The 19,226-nt window shown below is 41.2% G+C and overlaps 1 pseudogene; it reads left to right on the plus strand.

Moving 5' to 3' along the window:
- The first annotated feature begins 301 nt into the window (after nt 1-301).
- LOC137941679 (sm-like protein LSM36B) lies at nt 302-18,496 on the plus strand (annotated as a pseudogene).
- The last annotated feature ends 730 nt before the right edge of the window (nt 18,497-19,226 follow it).

Here is a 19,226-nt window from a genome sequence, read left to right on the forward strand (position 1 = left end):
TCTTCCTAATTTGGCGGAACAATCGGGGATTGTACTCTTTAGTGTGAATGTATTATTCGTTGTTACTGCTGGTACTCTTTCTTCCTTCTAATTTCTGTAATCGGTGTTTGAGTTGTAGACCATCTTGATTGATCGATTATTGGGTTGTATCATATGTTTGACCATCCTTCCGCTCTCGGAGCTATCACGGTTCTCTGCTTTCTAGGCTTGCTTTTTTCTTTGTATTAGTTATCTCGACTTGTCACAGTTTTCCCCATTTAAGTGCACTAACGCTCCTAAGTAGTGAGTGAAAAAGAATTACACAGGGATTTCACTTTCTTGAAGTGAAAAAATGAGTGAAAGTGAAATTCCACGATGCATGTGAATTCTCTTTCAAATTCACTAGCCGTTGTCTCCCTTCTGGCTCTCGCTCTCCGCTCTCATTTACCTGCGCTCGCCGTCGGTCGCCTCTCTTCTTCCTGCTAATCCTCTCTCCGGTTCTCCTCTGCGTCCTCGTCCCTCCTCGGCTTTTCTTCCTCTCTGTTTCAACCGTCTCTCTTCCTCTGTGCTTCAACCTTACCCCTCCAGATCTCCTCTGCTGCCGTCTCTTTTTTTTCCGTCGTCTCTCGTTTCTCTGTTTTCCCCAGCCACCGTCCCTCTCGGTTTCTCTCGCCGCCCCTCTCTCATACCCTGACCCTAAATTTCTATTATCTCAATCTCGCCGCCTCTCTCTCTAACTCTCATTTTTCTCATCCCATCCTGGTCGCCCCTTATCTTGAACCCTCAACCCTAAATTTCTGTAACTTAAACTAACTCTAAATCTATCATTCCCACCCAAAATTTCTCTCTATTTTTGTAACCCGAAATTCATTAAACTCTCACATCTCACCAAAGGTATTGTACTCAAGCCCTAATCTATGATTTTTTTTTAATTTCTGAAAATTTAGGGTTTCCTCTTTAATTGTTCGATATTATATTTTTGTAATTTCTGTGTTTAGGGTTGATATTGAGTGTTCAGTTTAATAAATTCTGTTTATAACGAATTAATAAATTTATCGAAATTTGAGTGATAATGAATTAATTTCTGTTAATAAATTTTGTGTTATTTCATCGAGTTGATGATATTGAATCAAAAAAAATTTAAATTGAAATTGATATTGAATATCTGTATTTTTTAAAAATTTGTATTACTTTAATTGCTGTATTTAATTGTATTAGTTGATTTTATTTCGTGTAATGATTTTTTTAATTGAATTCATGTTAATTGATGATTTTTTGAATTAATTTCTATTAATGTAGTTTAATTGCACAATTAATTCTGTTAATTTCTGACATGATTCATGGATTACCCCTATGCCCTAACCCTAATCCTTACACGATTACCCTCAACCCTAACCCTAACACTATTACCCTGAACCTAATTGCTAAACCCTAAAACCCTGAACCTAATCGCTAAACCCTAAAACCCTGAACCTAATTGCTAAACCCTAAAACCCTAAACCTAATTCCTAAACCCTAAACCCTAAACCCTAAAACCCCAACTCTATACCCTATAGCCCAGACTCTTAAACCTTAACACGATTACCCTAAACCCTAATCCAAACCCCTAAACCCTAAACCTAATCCAAACCCCTACACGCTAAATTGTAAACCCAAACCCTACCCCTGGCACGATTACCCTAAACCCAAACCCTACCCCTATTCTCTCTGTTTTACTCGTTTTCGTTCCTGTTTTAACTTTTATGAGCCCATGGTTCATTTAGGTTTGCTTGCTAATATCCAATTCTGGGAGGTAGGTTTGGATACTTTTTGGGAAATCTTTGTTGAAGCAGTTTGTAGCAATCTATCATCCATGTCTTGTTGGATGACTTTTGTTTCTTTTTTTTTTTTTTTTTTTTGAGAGGATGTGTGAATGTATTTAAAAGAAAAATTACAAACCTTGAAACTAAAAAGACATTTCCTCCACAACAAGATGTTGGAGGGTAACACCTTTTTTCGCTTGAACATCGGCTAAATGATTAGCAGATCTTGGAACATGTTTCCAAGTGCATAGTAAACCAGAAGTTAAATTACAAATTTCATCAAAAATCTTCCAATGACGCCAAGGAGGTTTTGATGGCTTGGAACACCAGTTTATAATGACTTGAGAATCCCCTTCAACCAAGAGAGCACCGTCCTTTTTTTGTTTGAAGAGCTTCAGTTCGTCGAACAAGCCATGCAATTCCGCACAAGTAGAGTCTGATACTCCAATTGGACCCGCATAAGTGAAGAGAAGATTCGCTTGATCATCGTGAATTACTCCGCCAAATCCAGCTGGGCCCGGACACCCGAGAGCACTTTCATCAAAATTGAGTTTAAAGTGTCCAAGAGGAGGTTTAGTCCATTCTACCATAATAGGAACCTTCGATGGAAAAGACATACCGGCAACATTTCGCCAATTTTCCCTCATATTTGTTGCTCTTAAATTACAGAATTCTTTGCGAAGGAGAACCCAAGAGCTAACTTGACCGACTATCTGTTCACAAAGAACATTCCGAGGAATAGCTTTCTGATTGAATTTACGATTGTTTCTTTCTTTCCATAAATTCCACGCAATGTGCCCAACACAACAAGATATTAAAATTTTCCCTAACTTTGGAAGATGAGAGCTAACCAAAGTTAAGATAGTGTTTTGCAAATTTGGCGAAGGGCAATATAATAAACCGATTTTGTCCATTAATTCGGTCCAAATCTTATGAGTATATTCGCAGTGTAGAAGCGTGTGATCTGCTGTTTCAGGAGATGTGTTGCAAAATGGGCATTCTGGATTGGGAGTATTAATGCCTCGTCTTTGCAAAGCATCAGAAGTTAAGATTTTCTTATGACATACTGTCCAGATGAAAAACTTGATGCAAGGAGGAATCGGGAGCAACCATGCAAAAGCAGCAGGATGTTCTGCGTAGAGAGGCGGGTATGAAATCATACGATGGTACGTTGAAGCTGTAGAGAACATACCTTGTTTGTTAGACGTCCAGATGAGTGTATCGGCAGAGTTTTTTAAGGTCACACCAGAAAGTAAATTGACCAGACAGGTGGCTTCAACAGCTTCAGAGTCATTCAATGCTCGCCTGAGATGAAGATTCCAGCCACCCGAAGACTGCCAATGGTCAGAAATCATTGAGCTACGAGATCTTGACAGTTGGAATAATCGAGGATGACTTTCCTTTAAACAACTATCCACCAATCCGACCAGCATAGAGTATCTGTACCACTCCCAATATAGTATTTGACGGCAGATTTGAAGGTAGGTAAGAGTTTGGTAATTTTCTTCCAAATGGGGGATAACTTGTAAAATCTTCCCCCGTCCGTCCACCAGCCATTATCTTTTCCGGATTTAATTGCAACCATTCGGCGCCACAGTAGATTGGGTTGCATGTTGAACTTCCAAATCCACTTTAAGAGCAGAGCCTTGTTTGTGGTAGCAATGTCCCGAATCCCGAGGCCCCCCATTACAATTGGTTTACAAACATCTACCCATTTTACAAGATTAAACTTTTTTTCCCCGTTTGGCCCATCCCATAAGAATCTTCTTTTCAAAAATTCAATTCTATCCCGAATAGAAGCTGGACAATGGTACAAAGATAAAAAATAGGATGGGATTCCATGAAGGCCTGATTTGATCAGAACCAGTTTACCAGCTTTGGATAAAAAATTTTCTTTCCAAGAAGCCAGACGCTTCTCAAGCCTCTCAACAACCGGAAACCAGGAGTTTTTCGAAGGCAGGAACGGAGTCAGAGGTAAGCCCAAATATGTACTCGGAACAGACGCTACCTTACAACCCAGATAGTTCGCCATTGAGATGAGAATAGAGGCTTCAATATTAAATCCAAAAATTGTTGTTTTTTCCCAGCTTATCTTTTGACCAGACATCAATTCAAAGATGTTCAAAATTGCTTTCATGTGTTTGATTTGTCTCATGGACACTTCTCCAAAAAAAATAGAATCATCAGCAAACTGAAGAATGAGAACGTCTTGGATTGGATCAGAAAAAACAGGACTGAGCCAACCCCGAATGTTTAGCAAACCGGATCATAGAGGTAAGGTATTCTCCAACGAGAGTAAAAATAAATGGAGACAGGGGGTCGCCTTGTCTTATCCCCCTAGAAGCTTTGAAATATCCTCGGGGTTTCCCATTTACCAAGACAGAATAAGAAGGAGAGGAAATACAGCTCCTCATCCAAAATTTCCATCTTGTACCAAAACCCATACGGTAAAAAAGATAATCCACCAGTTTCCAATCAACCCGATCAAAAGCTTTCTCAAAATCAATTTTCAGAACAAACCTTGGAAGGGAAGATTTTTTGAAAGAATCAAGAAGTTCATGAGCTGTTAGAGAAGAGTCCAGGATGTTTCTGTCTCGGATAAAAGCACTTTGACAAGGATTAATTACCTTGTAAAGGACAGCTTTTAGCCGATTAGCCAATAGACGCCCAATAATTTTATATGAATTGGAAGTGAGACTAATAGGGTGAAAATCTTTAGCAACCTCCGAATTAGTTTTTTTAGGAATAAGTGCAATAAAAGATGCGCCAATTCTAGAGTGAGTTATTCCCACTTGGTGAAAATTGTGAACGAAGGCACAAACATCATTTTTTAACAGGTCCCAAAAACAGTGATAAAACTCACCATTAAAGCCATCTGGTCCGGGGGCTTTATCTTTAGGAAGGCCAAGGACAACCCGTTCAATTTCTTCTGAGGAGAATGGTTTTTCAAGATCAGCAGCGTCTTCAGCTGAGATGCGCTCGAAGTCGAGCTGATGGATTTTTGGTCTTCTGAAACAGACTTCTGAATATAGCTCTGAGAAATACTTCACCAAAAGGTTAGAAATGGAGGCACTATCCGTTACCACTTGGTCTCCGTTACAGAGAGCAGTGATATGGTTAGTCCTTCTCCTGGCCGAGGCGATGGAATGGAAAAATTTTGTATTTCCATCACCCTCAGCCAACCAACGAATTCTTAAACGTTGTTTCCAACGGACAAATTCAGAATGAAGAAACATATGGTATTCAACATTTAAATTATTTCTAATCAGTAAATCAGTAGGAGAGATTAACCTCTGTTCCTCCAGTAGATCCAGCTCAGAAATGCGGCGGCGAATCGAATCTTTCTGGGAAGCAGCAGAAATTCGGTGATTTTTATCCCACATGCTAATCTTTGTCTTGAGGGCTTTGAGTTTCCGAGGGAGGGCCCAGCCCGGGTTCGGATGATTTTCCAATTCGAGCCACCACGATTTCAAAGAAGGGATGAAAGCCTCGGTTAATAACCAGGCATTCTCAAACCGAAAGGGAGATCTTTCCCATGTAACTGGCCGAGAATTGAGTTGGATAGGCCAATGGTCAGATCCTATTTTGTTTAGGACTTGGCCAGAGGTGTTGGGAAATAGGAGGTTCCATTCTATATTGGCAAAAAATCTGTCCAATTTAGACAAAATAGGGGGATTCTGACAATTTGTCCAGGTGAATTTTTTCCCCGAGAGAGGAGCCTCGGAGAGAGCAAGACTATTGATAAAGTCAGAAAAAACTCTCATGGTTGATGAGGTTCAGGAGGCAGGAGGACTTTTGTCAGAGCAAAGTAAAGTCGCATTGAAGTCTCCTCCAATGAGCCAAGGGAGGTCCCACAATTGAACAAGCTGAAAGATTTCCTCCCAGAAAGATGCTCGATCACGGTAACGAGTTGGCCCATATATGCCAGCTAGCGCCCAAGAAGTACCGAGGTTGTGATCCAGGAGCTGGAGACCGATTGAGTATCGCCCCGGAATGACGGAAATAGCATCAAAAGCAATTGGATCCCAGATGACAATTATGCCACCAGAATGGCCAATTGCACCCACATGTGCCCACGCTGGGTTGGTATCATACCATAAATTACACACAATTGAGTAATCAAAAGACTGTATCTTAGTTTCAAGAAGAATAGCAATTTTTGGTTTAACATAAAAAAACGCCGCTCTGATGAGGGCACGCTTGGCCAGAGAGCCGAGACCTCTAACATTCCATGATAGAACGATCATGGGGAACAGTGGGTATTGATATTCCGCTCCACGGCGCCAGCTTCAGAGTAGCCCGCACAAAAGATGTTGGCGAGCTCCGTCATTTCTGAAAATTCCTCCCGTGGAAAGTCTTGTTCCTGTTCCAGCAGAAACAAGAGGAGCTCATCCCGCGGATTGGGAGTGAAGGTCTTGGTTAGGGTAGATTCAGAGGTTATAGTTGGGGGGAGGTCGGACCAAATTGGAGGGATTCCAAAGGGGAAAGCAGTACCAATCAGGGGGAAATTCCAATGGAAGGACAGGAGGGGGGTTTGAAGGGGGGGAAGGTGGGGGGGTAGTGTCTTTGATTTTATCTTTGTCAGTGTTTTTTTCGGAAGGTGCAGGGTTGCTGATTTTGGCTTTATTTTTCCCTTCTTCCTTTTTTCTGGAATAGGTATACCGGTAAGGGGTGTTGGCGATTTGTTTTCCAGTATTAGTGTGCAGGGGAGGGGTGAAAGTTTTGGGGGTTGGGTTTTCCATGGTGTCCGAGTGGGGGAAGATAATACGAAGGGGGGTGGGGTAGAGGATAGTGGGAGAGTGAATATATAAGGGGGGAGGGGAGTAAAAAGGGGGGTCGAAATCCCAGGTGGATTCATTGGAGAGGAGGGATGGGCTTAGCGGGGCTCGAGGGGTGGCCGTATATAGGGAGATTTGAGTCAGAGAGGGAGGGTCTGATGGGACGGCGAGAGGAGCGGGATGCTGGGATAGTTGATGTGGAAGGTTTGAGGTAGGGGGGGTCGCAGGAGGTAATCCTCGAGAAGGAGCCAAGAATGTGGGTGAGAGTGGGGAGGAAAGGGGATTTATCGAGGTAGAGAAGCCGCGGGACGGGGGAGAGTTTGTGTATGTCAGGCGAGGGGTACGACTTCGGGAAAAGAAAGCTTTAGGCGGCGGAGGGGAGGGGAGGGATTTAAAAATGAAAGGACGGGAGGGCGGCGTGATGTGGACTGAGAGGTTGACGTATGGCAGGCGAGTGGTACTGCTTCGGGAATCGGGGAGCGGCGGACGGGAAGGGGTTGATGTAGAAAGGAAAGGACGGGGTGACGGCGTGATGTGGATTGAGGGGTTTTGGAAATTCATGTGGTCGACGGTTGTGGATTTGATGGTTGAAAATGTGTTTTTTTTATGTGTAGAAGTACGGTGCGGGGCTCGAGGTTGCCAGATCGGAGGGGCATTGGAAATACCATTGATTTGAGAGGGTGGTGATGGTTTTTGTGTCGAGGTGAGGTAGAGTGTGACGGCGATGAATGTGAGCATGGGGAAGTAATAATCCCCTTGTCAGGTGAAGGATGTGGCTGTAGATCAGGTTGAGAGATCTTGTCAGATTTTGAATTTGGGGACAGATGTATTGCAGATGTTTTGGGACAACTGGGGATTGGCACTGTGGGCAAGGGCGATTTCAGAGATGGGATTTTTTCGGCGGAGGCATTAAGAGGGTTACTGTGAACTGGTATTGATTGGACTGTTTCGGGATATGGGGATTGATTTTGTGTGGTCGGATTTTTTTTTTTTTTTGGAACCCATGTCCGATTGAACTCCGAGTGATGCTTCCGAGTCAGCAATTGGTGGATCGGCTCAGCCTGGGTTATGTTTCGTGAGGTTTCTTCTGAGTTGGCTGCCGGAAGGATTTCCAGATCTCCAAATTCCATGGAGACCCAGATCGTGGTTTTTCCGCTGGAGATATGAAAAAACTGTAAACCACTTACCGGTGATTTTGGCCGGATGAAATTTTTTTCTTTGTGAAGCTGCGTTGGCTGGCTTTCGGCCCAAATAAGCTCTCCGAAATCTTTTGTGAGGCATTCCAGAGTATGCTGGCATCGGATTTCCATCGGAAGACCTTTGACGATCACCCATTGCCCCGAGATGGGGGTTGTGAGTTCTGGGCTCCAATTGGTCATGTGGAGGATCATTGAAATAGTCTCTGTCTTCAGTGAATGTAGTCTCTTGTGGTCCTCCTCCGAATGACAGTTGATTAGCCAGCACCTCTCATGAGCTTTGATGATGGCTGTGGACATGATATTTCGTTTTTGCAGCCATTCTTGGAGTTGTCTTCTGGTGAAAAATTTTTCCGGATCTTCCAAGAGCACTGCCAGGGACATTTTGCGCTTGCCCTCAGATTCGATGTGGGCTGGCAGGGATATAGAGAATTGGTTTTTTTGGGGTGAAACTTGGGGGAGTGATATTGGTGGTGGTGTTGGATAATTGGTTTCGTAGACCTGAGTCTTCTCTGGTGGAGGATCCGGTGGAAGCAGCAGAATTGACTGGTGTGAAACGCTGGGTTGTGAGTGGATTTTTGGGGGTGTGGCTAGCTGCTGGAGAATTTGATCAAAGCGTTTCCATCCTATTCTAGAAGTGGAGAGCTGTGGGAGAAAAATCATACCCATTATCATTTGGCCACGTCTTTGGTGGATGACGCATTGAAGAAGTCCTCCATGATACTGGCTGTGTACTTGGAATTCCAGATCTCCGGTGAGGAGTGATCTGCTGTATTTTCTTCCCGTGTTTCCTAATTGGACTTTCCTGAAGATGTCTAGGAAAAAGCTGACTGCGGAGATCGGGAGGGAGATGTATGATTTTTTTCCCCCCTCTTGTGCATGAATCTGGATGGCCTCCCCACTCTTCTCCTTCCTCTTTCAAAAAGTCAGCTTTGCTTTTCCATTCCGGAATTCGTATCTGGTCGGATCCTCCACTAGGATCCTTCGGCGTGAGGATCTCGAGATTACAGTTTGCCATCTCTCGCCTGAACTATCTTCAGAGTCAATACTTTCTTTTTCCCTCTTGTTTTCTTCTTCCGGTTGTTTACCTTTTCGTTGTTGCTGCTGCTGGTGCTGCTTCCCTAGACTGGTTCGATCTTCGCCCCTTCCTGGGCGTTGTCCTACTAGAGGTGCTGGATCAGAGGGAGTGGTCGTTGAGTGGGAGTTACTTCGTTCCCCAGATGGTTGGTGGGAGGAAATTACTCCTTGATCGACCCCTCGTCCAGCCATCTAAAAAACGCTTCGTCAGAACACTTAGCTCCTTTTTTATTTTTAATACATAAGTAAGACAATCGGAGGGGATACAAACCTCTAGCTCCCCGTTTTCCTGATTCTGTACTGTACATTATGGTCTTTTGGCTTTGTTGTTTGTTACTGAAGCACTTACTACTTTCCTGCAAAAGAAATAATAAAATTTCGAAACAATGAACTTTATGCCTGGTCTGTGGTTGTGGAAATAACAATGTGGAGTACTATTACGTTCAGTTTGTTAGAGGCTTTGTAAATGATGATCCATGCTATCTCTTTGGAGACCAGATAGACTACTACATCCAATAACTAATTGGCTGGAGAAGTTCATGTGGGTTTACTACTTGAACTCATATTTAAAATGAGAGAAAGTGAATAGCTTGGTCATTCTTTCACTTTATCTAGAGAAAGTTTAAGTTAAGTGGGGTGACATTGATGTTATTGTCAATCACAAGTAAAGATTTTATTTGGAAGCTTAGGTGGCCCACGTCTTCTATTTGACAAAAGGTTGTGATTTTATTTAGAAGACTAGGTGGCCCCATGTCTTCTATTTGACAAAAAGTTGTGATTTTATTTAGAAGATTAGGTGGCCCCTTGTCTTCTATTTGACAAAAAGGTGTGATTTTATTTAGAAGATTAGGTGGCCCCATGTCTTCTATTTGACAAAGTAAAACATATAGTTACCTCATGAAATATGATTCCTTTGGCTCAATGGTCACATTGAGGGTTTCTTGTGTGAAGTCTTGGGGTCAAGTCTGACAAGGGGTAAGGGTGTGTGCACATGTGTAACCAGCATTTTTTCTCCTGTTTTATTAATACATCTTTATCAAAAAAAAAAAAAAATGTATAACCAACATTCAAAAAAGAAATGTGAGTCACTTTGGAATTCATATTCACTTTGTTTTTCTTAAATTGTTCTCTTTATTTTTGCTCAAACTTTACCTTATCACCACCTGTGAATGAATTTTGAATTCTATGGTGCTCAAAGGTTGAGAGTAGTCCCACAGCTGTTTCCTTTTCAGATAGCTTAAAAGGAGGTGAAGGTGCCATTGCCGCCTTTCTCCCCTTCAATGTTATGCTACATCCTTCTTTTTAGTGTTGCAATAAGAGGGTGTAAAGAGGTGGCCTTTGCATTCATTCTCCTCTTCTTGCACGGTATGAGTTAGATGCTAAAAACGAGTCTGAGGCTAGAGTAGTTGATAGAGTGACAGGGCAAATATCCACCTGGCTATTGACCAAAAAGCCTTTCTCCTCTTTCAAGGGCACCTTCGTCGAGACAACTAGAGCAATTTGGCGAGGATGCACATTGGAACCAACGTTCCAGTTATGAAGGAATGGACTCCCCCGGAGACTGGTTACCTAAAATTGAATTTTGACGGTTCTTCTCTTGGCAATCCAGGGATCTCGGGTTTTGGGGGCGTCATTTCGGATTCATCTGGGAATCAATGGTTTTCTTATGCTGGTCCTTTAGGCATATCTGATTCAACGTCGGTCGAGTTACATGGCCTTCTTAATGGGCTGCGGGTGTTCAGAGACAAATGCAGTGGGCCTATTCACATTGAAGGGGACTCCAAGGTTGTGATTGGTTGATGCCAGCGCAATACTACTCCCCCATGGAGGCACTGGGACATATTCCAGGAGATTTTGGACATTGTATCTTCTTTTTCATGAATTTGGTCTCACATTCCGAGATCTGCAAATTCGGCAGCAGATGTGCTTGCCAAGGAAGGAGCTTTCCTGTAATCTCTTGTTGTAAGGGATTTGCTCCCTCCACCCTTGTAATTTTCTCTTGTTAATAGAAATACATCTTCATAAAAAAAAATGAGTTGGATGACCCACCTCTTACCCCTCTTCCAATATAGTTCTTACTTTGGAAGACTAAAAACTCTAAACTATGGTTTTCTCTCACGAAAAGTAGAAATAGAAAATTGTTTTTGTTGGGGATTGATGTAGTGGCCCTTGCACATTAGTACAAGAGGCTGGACAAGGCTAAGCCTTAGAAGACCCAAGGTTATGGGTCCGAATTTTAATTGGTTTGTTGTTGTAAGTGATTGGACCTTTTAGTTAATGGAATTTATATAGATGTAGGTATTTAGTTTGTAGGTGTTGAGCTTAAATTATGGCTAGTAAGTATTGTCTAAGGTGTTACTTGGGTTCTAAATTACTTGAGGAACACGTAAATCTCCTTTCAATCTTATAAATAGGGAGATGGAGTTGGAAAAATATCTTCAATACTAAATTTTCCTGTCGTTATTTCTATTTATTTCTTTACTTGTATGTCCAAACAGACCTTATTTAGTGTATTCAACTGGTAGGATGATGTTAAGTGGTATCGGTGCAAGATATCTACCATACTTGCTAGGATAATAAATTTATTAAGAAAGGCCATAAAACTTTCCAAATGTTGTGCCTATGTTCTCCAGATGGAAAAAGCCTGTTGATCAATTGTAAACCCAACAGCTTATGGTTGCATTTCCCAATGAAATTGCTTATTGTTGGACTTTGAATGTTGGCGATCCAACCTGCTTGTGCCCACTTTCATGCCAATGATGTCCTTGTTCTGCCTTTCTCCTACATTTCTTCCATCGGCAGGTCTCTCAAACCCCTTCTCATCTCCTTCACATGGTTACAATAAAAAAGGGAAGGACCTGGCTTTCAATTGCTTGCACTTGTGGTTGAATAAAGCATTAAAATGTAGTTTTTTTTTTTATAAAGATGTATTTATATTAACAAGAGAAAAATTACAAAGGAAGAGGGAGCAAATCCCTAACAACAAGAGATTGCATTGTCACTCCCTGCTTGGTAAGCACATCTGCTACCGAATTTGCAGATCTCAGAATGTGAGACCAAATACAAGAGAGTAGTGAGGTAATATCTAAAATCTCCCGAAAGATGTCCCAATGGCGCCACGGCAGAGGGGAATTACCCTCGCACCATCCAATGACCACCTTTGAGTCCCCTTCAATGTGAAGTGAACCATTGCAATTGTCTCTGAAAACGCGAAGTCCATTGAGGAGGCCATAGAGTTCAGCCGACATTGAATCGGAAATACCTAACGGGCCGGCATAAGAGAAACACTGATTGTCGGATGGATCCGAAATAACTCCCCCAAAACTAGCGATCCCAGGATAGAGGTTTTAGTTGTTAGTTTCCTTTAGATGTATTTTTAAGCTCTCTTTTGTTGTATTTTTATCTTATTATTATTTTTTTCTCCTTTTGCTTTGCCGCTGGGCCCCTTTCTTAATAAATGCTTTCTTTCCAAAAAAAAGTCTAATCATGAGCCTCTCTTTAGGAGCTGTAAACCTTGAGCATGGAAAGCTGCTAATCATGAACCTAGGTTGCTAGATTCGCAAGTTTAAGGTAATCTTTTCAGCCACAGGATGTTGTCTGCAATCATTGGACTAAGTGGTCCTCTTTGAAAATTCATCAGTTCTTGTAGGTGAGAGTTGTCCCTGCTTGAGCTAAACAGCTTTCAATGCTCAAATCGTGCTCTGACCCTACTGTAGGGCTGAACCAACAAGTACTGAAAATGTCTAAAGATAGGGTTTGTTTTTCACTTACAAAAAGATTGACAAATTGGAAGAGAGACATTATCTGGAAACTTTTCATTCAAAGATGCCTTTTTTAAATGACTTGTTCAATCTTTCCCTTCAACTTATCTTTTGATGTTTTTGTTTTTTTCTATTCTAATGTTCTTTTGTTTCTTGCGCTCAGGTCTCATTTTCTTCACTCTGTTGTAATAAAACTGTGAAAAAATAGTCTGTTTATAAGTAATTTGGAACCTAAGTAACATTTGAAAGCATAGATAAGACATTTAAGACTCACTAACTTGGCTCTTAATAAACAGAAAGCTAAATTACCAATAGAACCCATTTTCTGGTGGACTCGAAGACTTACATTAACCAAATAAAACTTGGGCTACCTGTGGTTTTCGTAGGCTTGTCTAGGGTACGTTTGGCTTTATCCAGCTCCTCATTGGATGTGCAAAACTCAATATATCATTCACTCATACTATAGGGATTTACACCTTTTCTCAAAAAAAACAAAAAGAGCGAGGAAAGAAATTTTATATTTGTTGAGGAATAGAAGAGGGGTGATAGGGGGTATGGAAGGTGGTCTATAGATAATGGAGGTGATGGTGCAATTGCTGCATCCCCTTTTAAACAATCTCAATGAAAGGTTTCTCAGGCATTTTCACACCTCTCTTAAACTGTCTTAAATTTAAAAGCTTTAGGTAGAAATGGCAGTAGTGATGTATCCTTGATTATAGTGGAAATGACAGTGGTAGAGTAACCTCCATATTTTATTTTATTTCAAAGAAAGATATGGTCAATCCGCAATGCTGGTGATCATCTGCCTGACTTGGCAGGTTAGCTGTTTGGGTTAACCTTGAATCCACTTTGTGGAGAAATAAGTTTGTTCATGAGATTTATTTCCTTTTGGTTGTACAGGCAAAAGCTCTTGACTATCTTTTTTTTTTTAATCTTATTTTTTGGGGAAAACTAGTCATTTTATCACTGGGTAAAACATCATACTTAATTTAACGTTCTGTATATTTATTGTGATTTTGTCTTCAGTGTTATCCTTGTAATAATGTTATTTTGACAGAGAGAAGGGTGCTTCTTGTCCTTTAATTTGGAAAGGAGATATGAGTGGAGGGGGAGAGAAGGCAGGATCCACCAAAACTCCTGCTGATTTCCTTAAAGTCCATACGTGGAAGACCTGTAGTTGTGAAGCTCAATTCCGGTGTTGATTACAGGGGTAAGTTACCTCAGCTGCCGATCTTTGGTCATTCGTTGGGTTTTTTATTTTTCCCTGTCAATAGAATGTTGCAGCACAATAAAGCATGGTCCTAACAGTCTTCTTTTCAAGAAGAAATTTTCTTTGTGATGATAAATTCTTTGGTTATGTCATCTCATGTACATGGAAGACAAATTGTAACTGCTAATTTGAGTGTGACAATGATTTCAAATGTTTGTTCTACAGAGACTATTACTAGGACTGCCGAATACACTAACAATATCAAGGCAAGTAGATGATATCTAGACATCTATGGATTGCTGTTGAGCCTTAGATAACATTGGCTGTTGAAGCCCTCCTTAGATAATAACCTCTCAATATCAGATTTTGGTGTATGTTGCCGATCACTGTAGTAAATGACCTTTTGCTACTGCTCTTCATTTCTATTTCAAGTATGAGACACTCCTAGTGCCAGTGAGAGACGTGAAGAAGTTCAGACATTAGTGTCTTGATCATTGCTTCATGGACCTCCTCATCAAGGCCAACTAAGATGGCTTGGTCAGATTCATGATCACAAGTTTGTTGTTGAAAGAACTTTCTGCTGGTGTTCCATAATCTGGCACCAACTGTTTATCTTGTGCTTCTTATTGATGGTCTATCATGGTGGGGACGCCAGTATCCCCATTGGGCCCCAATGGACCCACCAAATATGATGAAAATTATTTTTATTTTATCTTTCCTGATTTTACTGGATTTGATCAGATAGTGATCTTATTTATTTTGAATTTTAGTTTATCTTTTCTGATTTTATTGGATTTGATAATATAGTGATCTTATCTATTTTAAATTTTAACTTTAGTTATGTAAAGGTCGTAATAGGATGTTGAAGGCAGCTTTGATGATGAATTTTTGAAATCTCCCTTTTTATGGTCTCTCCCTCCCCTTTTTCTTCTTCTTCCCCTTCTTCTTCCTTCTTCTCTATTCTCCTTCTAAATTAATCTTCTTAATTCTCCTATTTCTCGTTCCTAATTCTTCTTCTTTCTCTCTATTTTCTTCTTTTCTCTTTCTAATTTCAGTAATTAACCTATATCCGACACAACAATTAAATTCATGCTTCATCATGTATTCATCTTGCATCAGTTTTGTATCAGAGTGAAAGATCAAAAATCACAATCTTCCTGCTTGTCTCATCAAATCCAACCCAATTTCAACCTTCCTCTATTTCCCTCTCTTCCTATATTCCCCTCTTGCTTCTCTTTCCCTCTCTAGCTGGAATTTTCTCCTCATCCGAGACGAACACCCATTCGCCTCTGACGCACTCCTGCTCAGATCGAACCAGAGCAGCCTCGAAACCTTTGAGCCGTCATCATCGGTTCACCGCAGACACAGAAAGAGAAAAAAAAATCTCGCCGACCGGATGCACTTCCTGCTGTTGTCACCCGTCACTTAGGCCTCCCTGCGGTTACTTGTGGTGTCAACCATCACCGGCCACTTAGCGACACCTGCCCGCCAAGGCTGCAAACCCTGCCGATCGTCGAACTCCACTTCTCCACCATCAACTTCCCTTTGCCCCTCCGTTGCTGCCATCGCTAATTTGTTACCCGTTTGCTCGAAGCCTTCACCACCATGCAACCGAAGTTGGACTCCTCTGAGGTCATCAATGTCTTCGTTTGCATCACTGAAGGGGAAGTCGACACGACGAGTTCTCTTGTTCCTAAAATCGATCCTCTCGGTCTCTCCCTGAAAAACATTGGAGTAGATATTGCCAAGGAAACCGTGAAAGATTGGAAGGGCCTCCGTGTCACCGTAAAGCTCACCACTTAGAGCTGTCAAGCGAAGGTTTTGGTTGTCTCGTCGGTCACCGACATTATGACTTCAGCTGTCAACCTCCCCAATTTGTCGTAAAGTCTCACCCATCGCCGACCAGACATTCAAACTCCCCCCAGCGTCGATCTTGCACTCAAGGCGCCATCACCTTGACAGCGGCTAGCCAATACACCCAAAAGACCGATCTGTTAGGTGCGGAAAGCTACCGCCTACAAGAGTGGACGAAACCACTCTGACACCCACCCTGCCCATTCTCTACCGCCTCTCACGAGATTTGAACGCGGGACGTGGCGTGCCCAGCTCTGATACCATGACAATGGCTAGCCAATACACCCAAAAGACCGATCTGTTAGGTGCTGAAAGCTACCGCCTACAAGAGTGGACGGAACCACTCTGACACACCTTCCCCCAATCCACCTGCAACGCCTTCCACAGACCTTTCTCACCGGAGCTGAGCTCCCAATTTTATTTCCGCTCACTGTTGTCCTCATTGTTGCCGAGATAGCTGTCATTGGTGCCTGCTGTCACCTTCGTTGTCACTGTCAGCATTGCCGACAACTTCCATCGGATTTTTCCGATGCCAAGCCCAAGTTTCTCACAGTGTCGTCTTTGCGGAAATCATTAGGACAACCTAGTTGGGGGAAATAAAACACCCCTGACGCTGAGTCCGCACATGCGTGACTCATTCTTCCCCTTTTGCAAATTTTGGTTTGAACTCGAATAAATCCAGGGCCCCATTTGTTGAGGTACTATCCAAACCCCAAGAGTTAAACTCGATGGGGTCGACTTCTCCAACAACGTGAGAATTGGTGGGGATGCCATTATGTCCAGTAGGCCTAAACCAATTATGATTATTTTTTTTTTATTTTACCTTTCCTGATTTTACTGGATTTGATCAGATAGTGATCTTATCCATTTTAAATTTTAATTTAAATTTCAGTATCTTTTCTGATTTTATTGGATTTGATCAGATAGTGATCTTATCTATTTTGAATTTTAATTATTTTAAAGCTGTAACAGGATGTTGAAGGCAACTTTGATAATGAAAATTTGAAATTTTCCAGTTTTGGGTCTCTCCATCTCTCCCTCCCCTTTCTCCTTCTTCTTCCCCTTCTTCTTTCTCTCAATTTTCTTCCTTTATCTTTCTAATTCCAACAATTAACTGATATCCGATACAACAATTAAATTTGTGCTTCATCATGTATTCGTCCCACATCATGTCATAGGGCTTCCTTTTTAGGTAGGATACGATTGTTGAGGGACGATCTCTGTGAGCAAGGGGGAATTGCCTGCCCCTTGATTGTCTGTCTGTGTAAGTAAAACTAGTAAGAGCTTGCGGCTTTGTAAAATTTCTTTCTTGTTGTTTGAATGGTAATGCTTGTATTATAGGTTTTGGTAAATGAAGTACAAAGGTGGAAGAGGTTGGTTATATCTTTGCACATGAGGTTCATGTCCCCATCAATGAGATGGCCAGTCTTCTTATTTGTTGACATAAGGTGGAGCCAAGTTAGATATAAATTTAAATACAAAGGTTGTTAATGTCTTCCGAAGCAGCTGTGGACCTTCACAACTGAAAACAACTTGTTTTGGCTTGTAGTCATATCAGAGGAGAGGATCATCCTGCTACTAGATTCCTAAGCTGGCTAGGCGATCCAATGATTTAACCTCTCTGAAGTTTACATTTTTAGGCCACTGTAGATATTTTTTTTTCCTAAAAAGAAGAAACATAACTCCCTTTTTCCTCTCCGAAAAGTTGCTTATATTGATCATGTCTTTATGTTGATCACATGTAACATATTATACCTGGACTGGGGCTTTGAATTGGTTGCTAGGACGAGGAAGAGTGCTTGATTACACAAGGGAAAATTAGGAGCCTCATTATTTTCACATATGGCTCTTCCTTTGTAGATGGATTTAGCCTATATCCCAGAGAAAGAAAAGTTCTGTGTCGTCCCATTCCAGTGGGTTGTCTTAGGGGTTCCTTCTTGTAAGTTCGATATGTTTTGCCATTTAATGGCATTGGATCGGTGCCTCCCTTTCTTATTTGCAACTCTTCTTAAACTTTCACTTCTACCATGTATGAAATATAACCAAGGTATATCTTTTTGATCAGAGGTTGAATCGATCATCAGAAGAAGAATTAGGCCAAAAATGAGGATACATTCTGGGAAAATGAAACTTCCATGGAAGAGAAGCAAATGAAACCCTTTCATAAAAATTCTCGTCGAATCGAGAATGAAGTTTTCATTCTGTACATGCCAAATCATGAATTAGTAACTGCATCCAATCTCCGAAAATACTAGTTTAAAGTTTTCTGTTGATGATTCACAAATCTGAAGTTATGTGATCCATTTTAGGAATTAACCCTCTTCTAATATTTTCTTCAGGTATTCTAGCTTGTTTGGATGGTTACATGAATATTGCTATGGAGCAAACAGAGGAATATGTCAATGGACAGTTGAAAAACAAATATGGTGACGCATTTATCCGGGGAAATAATGGTAATAATGTCTCTCCTGCATTGATGCACCACCTGCCTTTGTTACAGACCATCCAAACATTTTCATTTTTTTACTGAGTCACTAATACCATCTCTTTGTTATTGCAGTTCTATATATCAGTACATCTAAAAGGACGTTAGCGGAAGGTGCTTAAAAAAGGAAGATGTTTGGACGCTTTGCTGGTGCCTCTTGTTTCTCACCTACAAATGGTATATATTTTAAGATGAAACCAGCTTTTTTTGGCACATTTATTTTGACATGTTGCTTCTGTTGATGTTTTCTTGATTGGGTTTGTGGATGGGAAATGTTGGAGTCCATTGTAAACTCCCCGTTGACACTAGCATTTGATTATGGTATACAATATCGGCTCGCTATAACTTTGTGGAGGCACACTAGTCCTTAAATATCGTATTGCAAGATGCACAACCATGGTAACATCAATCTTGGCCTTATATTGTCCCGCTTGTTGTGTGATCGAATGGGTGATTGTGATTTCATCTGACCCGTTTCAAATTCGATAAGGTCATGTGACACTACTATCCTTTCATTCTTTCCCAAAAAATCTTTTAAGAATTTGTGGAGGAAGTGCAGGGCTAGTTGCAGAATATCTAGTGAAGATTGGAAGTCTCAGAGAGTTGAGACTTTATAGATAACATTAAAGAAGAAGGCAGAAGTGAAAAATGAGGTCTTATTGTTTGGAGAATTGGGTAGGCTCCAACAGTCCTTTCCTTCATAATTAAAGGCCTTAAATTTGCTTAGTTGCATCACACAAACCACCTTATTAAATTCTGATTATCGATACAATCAAGAGGCTTGAATGCCACGCTTATTACCAGCTGAAACTGAAATTACAGAGGCAAGTATTTATTTGGCTTGTCTTAACCTATAAGCAGATCCATGCATTTACCTTATGAAATGCTGTAAAGAACTCCCTCCCTGAGCCATGTTTTCGTGAGCAGTAGTGAAGAATTTTTTTATGCAAATAGCAAGTAAACATGTGCCAGGCATGGGAATCAGCAACTCCTCATCCACCAAGAATTTCAGCTCTCTCCCATACCGAAGAAAAGAAATGATTTGTCCCCTACTTTATATTGAAAAAAAATTAAAAAAAAGTTT

Source organism: Aristolochia californica, unplaced genomic scaffold (genome assembly GCF_029961685.1).
Source record: "Aristolochia californica isolate CCGP_79_NKW_82.1479 unplaced genomic scaffold, dmAriCali1.0.hap1 SCAF_9, whole genome shotgun sequence".
NCBI lineage: Eukaryota > Viridiplantae > Streptophyta > Magnoliopsida > Piperales > Aristolochiaceae > Aristolochia > Aristolochia californica.